This window comes from Pteropus alecto, unplaced genomic scaffold (genome assembly GCF_000325575.1).
Source record: "Pteropus alecto unplaced genomic scaffold, ASM32557v1 scaffold72, whole genome shotgun sequence".
Taxonomy (NCBI): Eukaryota; Metazoa; Chordata; class Mammalia; order Chiroptera; family Pteropodidae; genus Pteropus; species Pteropus alecto.
In genome coordinates, this window is record NW_006436811.1 from 13255416 (window position 1) to 13263614 (window position 8199).

The following is an 8199-nucleotide window of genomic DNA, read 5'->3' on the forward strand; positions in this document are numbered from 1 at the left end:
AGTCAGGTATGGAAAGACGGATGCTACATTAAAACAGACCTTACTGAATTTTTCAAGTGTAAATAAAGAACAAGCTTCCTGAAATTGTCCTCCTTAATATGATCTTTGAAGTGTGAGTTTAACATATAATTGGTAAATCTAGACAATAGTCATGTTCAATAGTGTATATTTTCTTCATTTCTTTATATTAACTGAATCCATTTCTTTCTTTTTAGACAGGGTATGTGTAAAAGCAAAGGTTATGAGAATGCCTTTAACAGCTGCCCCACATTGACGCAAAATCACGTGTCCTATATCCAGAATAATTCATCTTTATATTTCAACAGCAGAAATACATATGTAATAAGAAAAATAAAGGATTTGAATGAGAAAGAAGAAAAAGGATGGAAAGAGTAAAAAGAAAGAAGGGTAGTCAATTACAGCACTTCTTATCATGTATAGTAGAAAATGTGTTACCCTTCTAAGTCAGGGACAAGTGTACAATACAAGGTAGAATTGTTAACCTCCAGGTGACTAAATGTGTGGCTTAGAGTAACTGAAAATCGATAAATGACAACCTTTGCTATATTTTATCTAATTTAAAAACGTAGACCTTAAAAAGACCAAAATAGTCATTTCCTTATAGTACAGAGTGAATAAAGGAATCATGAAAGATAAGCCTTGTCTTTTCCTTTCATTACTATAATTTCCAAATTAACTTCACATGAAATTTTTGCCTCTCTGAATGACTATGAAGATTTTCTTTACAAAAATGTAAGTTCTTATCTTTACTCCAAGGAGAAATTTTACATCTTTTATTTCTTCCTAATCTTTATTGAGGTGTTATTTATTATATAGATCAATTTATATCAAATATAAAAATATTTGCTCAGGGTCTTATATTTTAATTCTATTGATTTTTAGCTATTTAAGATACATTGGCTCAAGACTTTTTGGTATACATAAGATAATGCTGGCAACCTAAGATTAGAACTACTTCAAACATCCTACAGAATAATCAATAAACAGAGAACACTGTATAAGTCAATTTATATATAATTGTGAAAACTAACACTTGAAAATAGCAAACACAATTGTGGAGACCATTTATGAGGAGTAGTAAATTTTAAAAAGATCTCAAAATGAGAGCAGTGTGTAGAGGGCCTCTAACAGTGGTGGAATATAAATAAAACTGCTAGAAACAGTTTTCCTGCCCTAGGAATGTTAAGAATGAGTAGATTTGATGTATAAAAATAAAGAATATGAATATGTATAATTCCAGAGGAAGCAGTGTGGGGAAGCACATCCAGGAAATCAGGAGGAACAAAAAGGAGGCTTGGTGGCGAAAGGAAAGAAATAATCATGCTGTTCAAGTTCATAAACCTATGCAAACAAGAAAGCACCACCGAATCAGAAGCAGAAGGTACACCAACTCCCCCCAGCACAGCATACATATAAAAGAACCATTTATTAAAGACAAACTGTTCTGTAACATCAGAATAGAAAACTCTTAAAGAAAATAAATAAACCATCCAAACACCTCATCCCCACCACATTCAATTTGTTATTGCTAATAGAGAAAATGTCTATAAAATTTTTATGAACGAGAAGTCATAATATATAACCATGCAAAGCTACTATAAGAATTTATTTGTGCTGATCAATAATTTTAGGTGTGAAAAAAAAACAACAGATAATTCCCTGCTGTGAGGGAAGAGACTTGGTGTGTGTGTGTAATATATATATCATATATATATATATATATATATAGATATATATATAAGTGCTTAGAGGAAAATTATAGCAGTGAACACATATATTAGAAAAAAAGAAGGATCTAAAATCAACAATCTATAGAACCTTTTACCTTAGGAAACTAGGGAAAAAAGAATAAATTAAATCCAAAGTAAGCAGAAAAAAAAGAATGATTGAATGTGGTGAAAAAAAATCTATAAAAATGTTTTGGAGATTATTAAGAGAAATTTACATGTAAATTGAATATTCTACGGCATTATGGGACTCATTCTACTTATTTGTAATAATGCTATTGAAATTATGTAGAGGAATAGCTTTTATTCTTTCACACAGCCTTATGTTTTAAAGTTATGATTTTGATATGGTTTTATAAAATTTCTTTTTGGGTCTCCTCATCTCTTCATTGTCATTTAGGCCATTCAGATATTTTTGCTGTGTAAAATTTAAATTGTAACAGTATCATTTCAATTTGTCTCTATAAATTAAACTTTTCAAAAAATATTAAATTAATATTCAATTATTTGTAACTGAATCTACCAGTTCACCAAAAATTTATTTTCCCTTTTTTTAGCACACAATTCTACATTTCCCAACTTCCCTTGCATTTAGATAGAACTATATGACTGCCTTCTAGACTAGACAAATGGTACATGAGGTAAATGATGGGTTCTATTTTGAGACTAAGCTTAAACTTTTCTAGACTGTCTTTATTCCAGCTGGATTCCTGCAATAACAAGGCCCCCATGGATAAGAATGCCAAATAATTTAATGGATTTGGACTTCTGATTCATTATATAAAGTAGAGTTACCTATTGATCAGGAAAACAGTATTGACTGCGGAATATACTTCTAATGTTTTGGGTTATTTGACATTTTTGGGTTTTTATTATTATGGCCTAGCTATACTAACTAGGGCATTGACATATAAATATGTATCATTATGTTAGAGGGTTTGGATTTTTCATACTCTTAATTTGAAGTAAAATTAGAAAATTACAAATATAATTTAAAATCTATCATTTTGAATTTTATCTTTCCTGCTTGATAATTTACATATATAATAAAGACATGAGTGATGATTTAGTTTGTATTACATATTATAAAATTATTTTGATTAGTGTTTGTGTTGATGATGAAGTAAAACTCAAAAACCTCTTTGCCTCTAATACTCCTATATGTGTTAAAATGACCCTGCTGCTGTATTTATAATCAACAAATGGCTTCCTTTTGTTTGTTTTATCACCTACATAACAATATAAATCAAAGTAATTTTGCTTATCATTACTAAGTTTTTCTGAGAACTACAAGTAGTATTCCTGTTACTCATTTATGAAACTGCCTGGAAAGTAAAATTTATTGTGATGAAACCACAAAAGGACAAAGAATTCTTAATAACTGTATCTTAGCATAACAAAAAAATTGTTGAAATACTCAGATTTGAAATAATTTGTTATTTTCTCAGGAGCTTTTTGGTCCCAATTAAGCTGATCTGTTGTGACTGAATTTTAAGTAGTTATGGATGTTTATACTTTAGAAATTAATTCAGAGCTTGAGTTAAATTTCATAAATTTGTGAGACCAAAAAAAAAAAAAGGAAAAGAATAATTCAATGAACTTAGAACTTTAATGAAGGCATTTGAAAATATTAGCATTCTTCATGTCATTCCAAAATATTTCTATACAACTGATTTGAATAACCAGACCGAATTAACTAGTCAGTTGATTTATATGCTCAAAAAATTCAAACACCAAACAAAGCACTGTTTAGGAAATTAATGTTTTAGCTGAATTATTTGTTTTTTTAAATTTTAAACAAATGATTAAATAGCTCCATGGAGACACAGACTAGAAGTATTTTTCACATTATATTTTCGATTTCTAAACAACACTATTTTGGGAAGGATTTTTCTGAGAAGCTAATGTTTATTGTTTAATGTTTCATGCTTATGAAGATTACTAAGCTGGAAATATGGTGAAGCTATTTCAGTAATGATTCTCCTTGTTCGTTGGTTGGTTTGCTTTTTTAAAACAACTTTATTGAGATATGATTAATATACAAAAAACCCTGCATATTTAATGTATGAATGTAACATTTAACTTGATGAGTTTGGAGATAAGTATATATTTGTGAATTTGCTCTTTCGTTTGTCTACTTTTTAAAGGATTGTTCAGGAAATGATAATGTAGGAAAATCACCTTTCAACATCTCTGACAATGTTGAGCATGTATCTCTCTGACAGAAAGTAAGTGAAACGTTAAAATCATCACAATCATCTGGAGAGCTTGATAAAACACAATTTGCTAGGTCTCAACTCCTAAGTTTCTAATTCAATATTTCCAGGATGGGTATCACAAATTTGCATTTCTGATAAGTCCCCAGGTAATGTGCTGTTGCTGGTCCAGAGTTTAATCTCTGGAAACCACTGGCTGAAGTATTGAAGACTACATAACTCTTGAACTCTATGGAATGACATATTTTTAAAAATCAAATATGTGTAGAAAAATCTGTATTTTATTATATCAAAAATAGTCTCCTTCTTTCTACTTGGCATTATATTGGCTTCAATTAGTAGAAAGGATACACACACATACATACATACACACACATATATATACATATATATACATATATGCATATATACATATATACACATATATACACATATATATGTATATATAAATATTTATCAAAGAGTGAAATATTCTGAAAGTTATGAAGAAAAGGGAATTATATACATATGTATATATGCATACACATATATATGACATATGTATTTATATATTGGCTTTAATAAGTACAAAGGAGATGTATATGTGTAGATAGAAGATATAAATATGTATGAATTTATAATTATTTTGTACATTTATTATCATATAAACATTGCACATTATATATTATTATTGATTTCTAACTTAATTTATTGTGATAAAAAGTACTCTATAAAATTTCAACATGTTCAATTGCATTGGATTTGTTTTATGGTCGTACTTCTATGAACTACTTTAGTGAATATTTCATGATCCATTTAAACCTTTATAAATAGTAGTTTTGGGTGGAGTGTTCTATACATGCAAATAAAGTCAAAGTGATAGCATCATTCAGATAATACCCTTTCTGATTTTTTGTCTGCTTGTTTTATTTTAATTTCCCAGCGATAAATGGTAAAATCCTTAACAATGATTTTGAGTTTATCTCTTTTCTCTTCAGTTCTGCCTGATTTTGCTTTATGTATACTGAAGTTCTCTTACCAGGTAATATGCATTTATGATTGTTATAGTTTCATGTTCAACCGGCTCATTTACAATTATGAAATGTTACTCTTTCTACCTTGTGGTGAAATTTAATATATTTATCTTTTTTCATTTTAAAGAGCCAAAAAAGCCTTCTTTTGATTCAAATTTCATTGTATTATTTTTTACCCTTTTACTTTCAACCTGTAACTTTATATATACAAACTGTGTTTCTTATAGCTAGCATATAGCTGTATTCTCTTTAATCCGGTATGAAAACTATTTCCGTTTATTGGATCATGTAGTTCATTTATACTTAATATAATTATTGATATAATTATGTTTGTGTTTACAGCCATCATTTTTCTATTGATTTTCAAATCATTTTATATGCTTTTAAGAAACCGTTTCCCCTTTCCTGTATTTTTCTTTTTGTCTTAACTTAGTTGTTTTGATATGAGGGAACATGTGCTCTATCAAAATCCCATTGGCATTTTTTATAGGAAATAAAAAAATTTTTCTAAAATTCACACAGCACCACAAAGGACTTCAAATAGACAGAGTAATCTTGAGAAAGAAGAAAAAGCTTCAGGTATCACATGTCCTAATCTCAAAATATGTTTTTAAAGCTACAGTAATCATAACAATATGGTGCAGTTGTTTCCCCCTTATTCATGGTTTCGCTTTCTCAGATTTCAGTTACTTGCAGTCAAAGCTGTCTAAAAATATTAAATGGAAAATTTCAGAAGTAAAAAATTCATTAGTTTTAAATTGTGTGCCATTCTGAGTAACATGATGAAATCTCATGCTGCCCCACTCCATCTTGCCTGGGCCCTGAATCATCCCTTTTTCCTGGGAATCCATGTTCTATATGCTACCAACCTATTAGTCACTTAGTAACCATCTTGGTTATCAGATCAACTGTCAATGTACTGCAGCATTTCTGCTTAGGAAACCCTTATTTTACTTAATAATGTTACATTCACATAACTTTTATTATAGTATGTTGCTATAATTATTCTATTTTAATATTAGCTATTTTGTTAATCTCTTATTGTGCATTATTTAAAAATTAAACTTTATCCTAAGTACGTATATATAGGAAAAAACAAAGTAATATAGAGTTTGGTTCAATCCACGGTTTCAGGCATCCACAGGAGGTCTTGGAACATATCCACTGAAGATAAGGGTATCTACTGGACTTGCATAAAGACATTTAGACCAGGGGAACAGAATAAAGATTCTGGAAATAAATTCTCACATATACAGTCAACTGATATTCAACAAGGGCACCAAGAATACACAAAGAAAAAATGATAGCCCCTTCAACTAATGATGTTGAGAAAACTAAATACCCACTTGTAAAATAATGAAAATGAACTCTTCTCACATATCACACACAAAAATCAACTCAAAATGGCTCTAAGACTTAAATGTAAGATCTAAAACTGTAAAATTTCTAGAAGAAAACAGGGGGAAAGATTCTTAATATGAGTCTTGGCAATGCTTTCTTGGACAAGGCACACCATAAACTAAGGCAAGAAAAGCAAAAAATACACAAGTGGGAGTATCTCAAACTAAAAATTTTCTGAACAAAAAAGAAAATAACACAATGAAAAGGCAACCTATGGAATGGGAGAATAAAATTTTTAACCTTATATCTGATAAGAGGTTAATGTTCAAAAAATATAAGAAACTCTTATAAAAAGTTTATTTATTAGGATATTAGATACTGCAGAAGAAAAGAATAGCAAATATGAAAAATTTAGTAATAGAAACTATCCAAACAGAAACACAAGAGAAAAAAGAGATTTGAAAATAAAAATGATAGAGTTTTAACAAGTTACGTAAAAAATGTCAGGAATCATGAGAAAATCTCTAGTACAATAGTAAATTTTTGTCTGCAATCTTACAAAGAAAAGGAGAGAGAAAGGGGCTAACAAATTGAAGAAGTAGCGATTCCAAATTTCCCAAATTTGTTGGAAATGTAATGATGCATGTTACAACTTTTAGAGCAAACAGAAAAAGTATATGAAAAGAATTTTAGTAAAAAAAAAAAAAATTAGGAAGCAAGCTGAGTATATAAAAACAAGAAAAGTTAAATTTTTCACATTCTCACCAGCCTAGTCTTTGGTTTGGAGATTTTAGAGAAGTTCTTACTTTTCTTTGTGGATCTTAGTGGTCTACCTTCTGTCTCAACAGAATGCTTTGTTACTATTGAAGTTTCTCCTCTCAGATGGTTCAGAATGTCCAAGTCTTCAGCCTGGTGTCACATTTTCATTCTGTGGCAGCTGTTTTCTGTTTGGCCTTGAGAAGTTTCACTCTGAGTATGAAGAGAGCAGCCCTTGGTCAAGGATCCTTGGGGAACCCAGCCCCGCAAAGTTCCCTCCTTCTCATGCACTGTTCTAGTATTCTAACTATGATAGTATTCTTCAATTCTGCTCTCTGTCTTCTCCAATGATCACCAATCCTGTACTCTCCTTAGGTTTCACCTCCCTGAGTCAAATTTAAGCAACTGTCTCTAGGTAGAGAGATGCAATAAGTTCGGAGCTTATCTTATATGTTTCTTTCTTTCATTTTTGCATTTCCAGAATGTTATTGTCAACTATGATATCTCTACAGATTCTTCCAAAATACAGATGAGAATTCAAGTTCAAGGGCAAAGTTTCTAAAGACATTTTTACAACCAAGGAAAACTCTATTATGATATTTTCTCTAGTCATAATTATTCTGTTTATTTGATTTAGGCCATTAAATTGTCATTAAAATTTATATTATTTATTTATTTATATTTTTATTTTTAATTAATTAATTATTTTTATTTATTTTTTTACAAATGCCAACAGCACTTGGTCTTCCTAGGTGGTCTCTCATCCAAGTACTAACCAGGCCTGACCCTGCTTAGCTTCCGAGATCAGATGGGGTCGGGCATGTTCAGGGTGACATGGATGTAGTAATTAATTTTTTTACTTGAAGAAATGATTTAAACATTTTTCCCCCGCCTACTTTCCCTTCCCTCTTTCCCCCTCCTCCCTCCTCTTCCCCTCTATAATTTATATTATTAACAGTAATTCTTTAGTTAAAAATTTAGTTTTGGTGGTCATGACATAATTTATTTTTAAAACATATCTTCTATACTATGTTTCCTTCTCTTATTTTATTTCGTTTAAATTTATATTTTTTGTTCTTCAACTCAAATTTTTACTTCTCTTCCTGTGATTATTATTGCATAAAT

General features: G+C 29.9%; 1 pseudogene; it reads right to left on the reverse strand.

Moving 5' to 3' along the window:
- Window positions 1-7801: 7801 nt before the first annotated feature.
- On the reverse strand, window positions 7802-7920 carry LOC112481477 (annotated as a pseudogene).
- Between the last annotated feature and the right edge of the window lie 279 nt (window positions 7921-8199).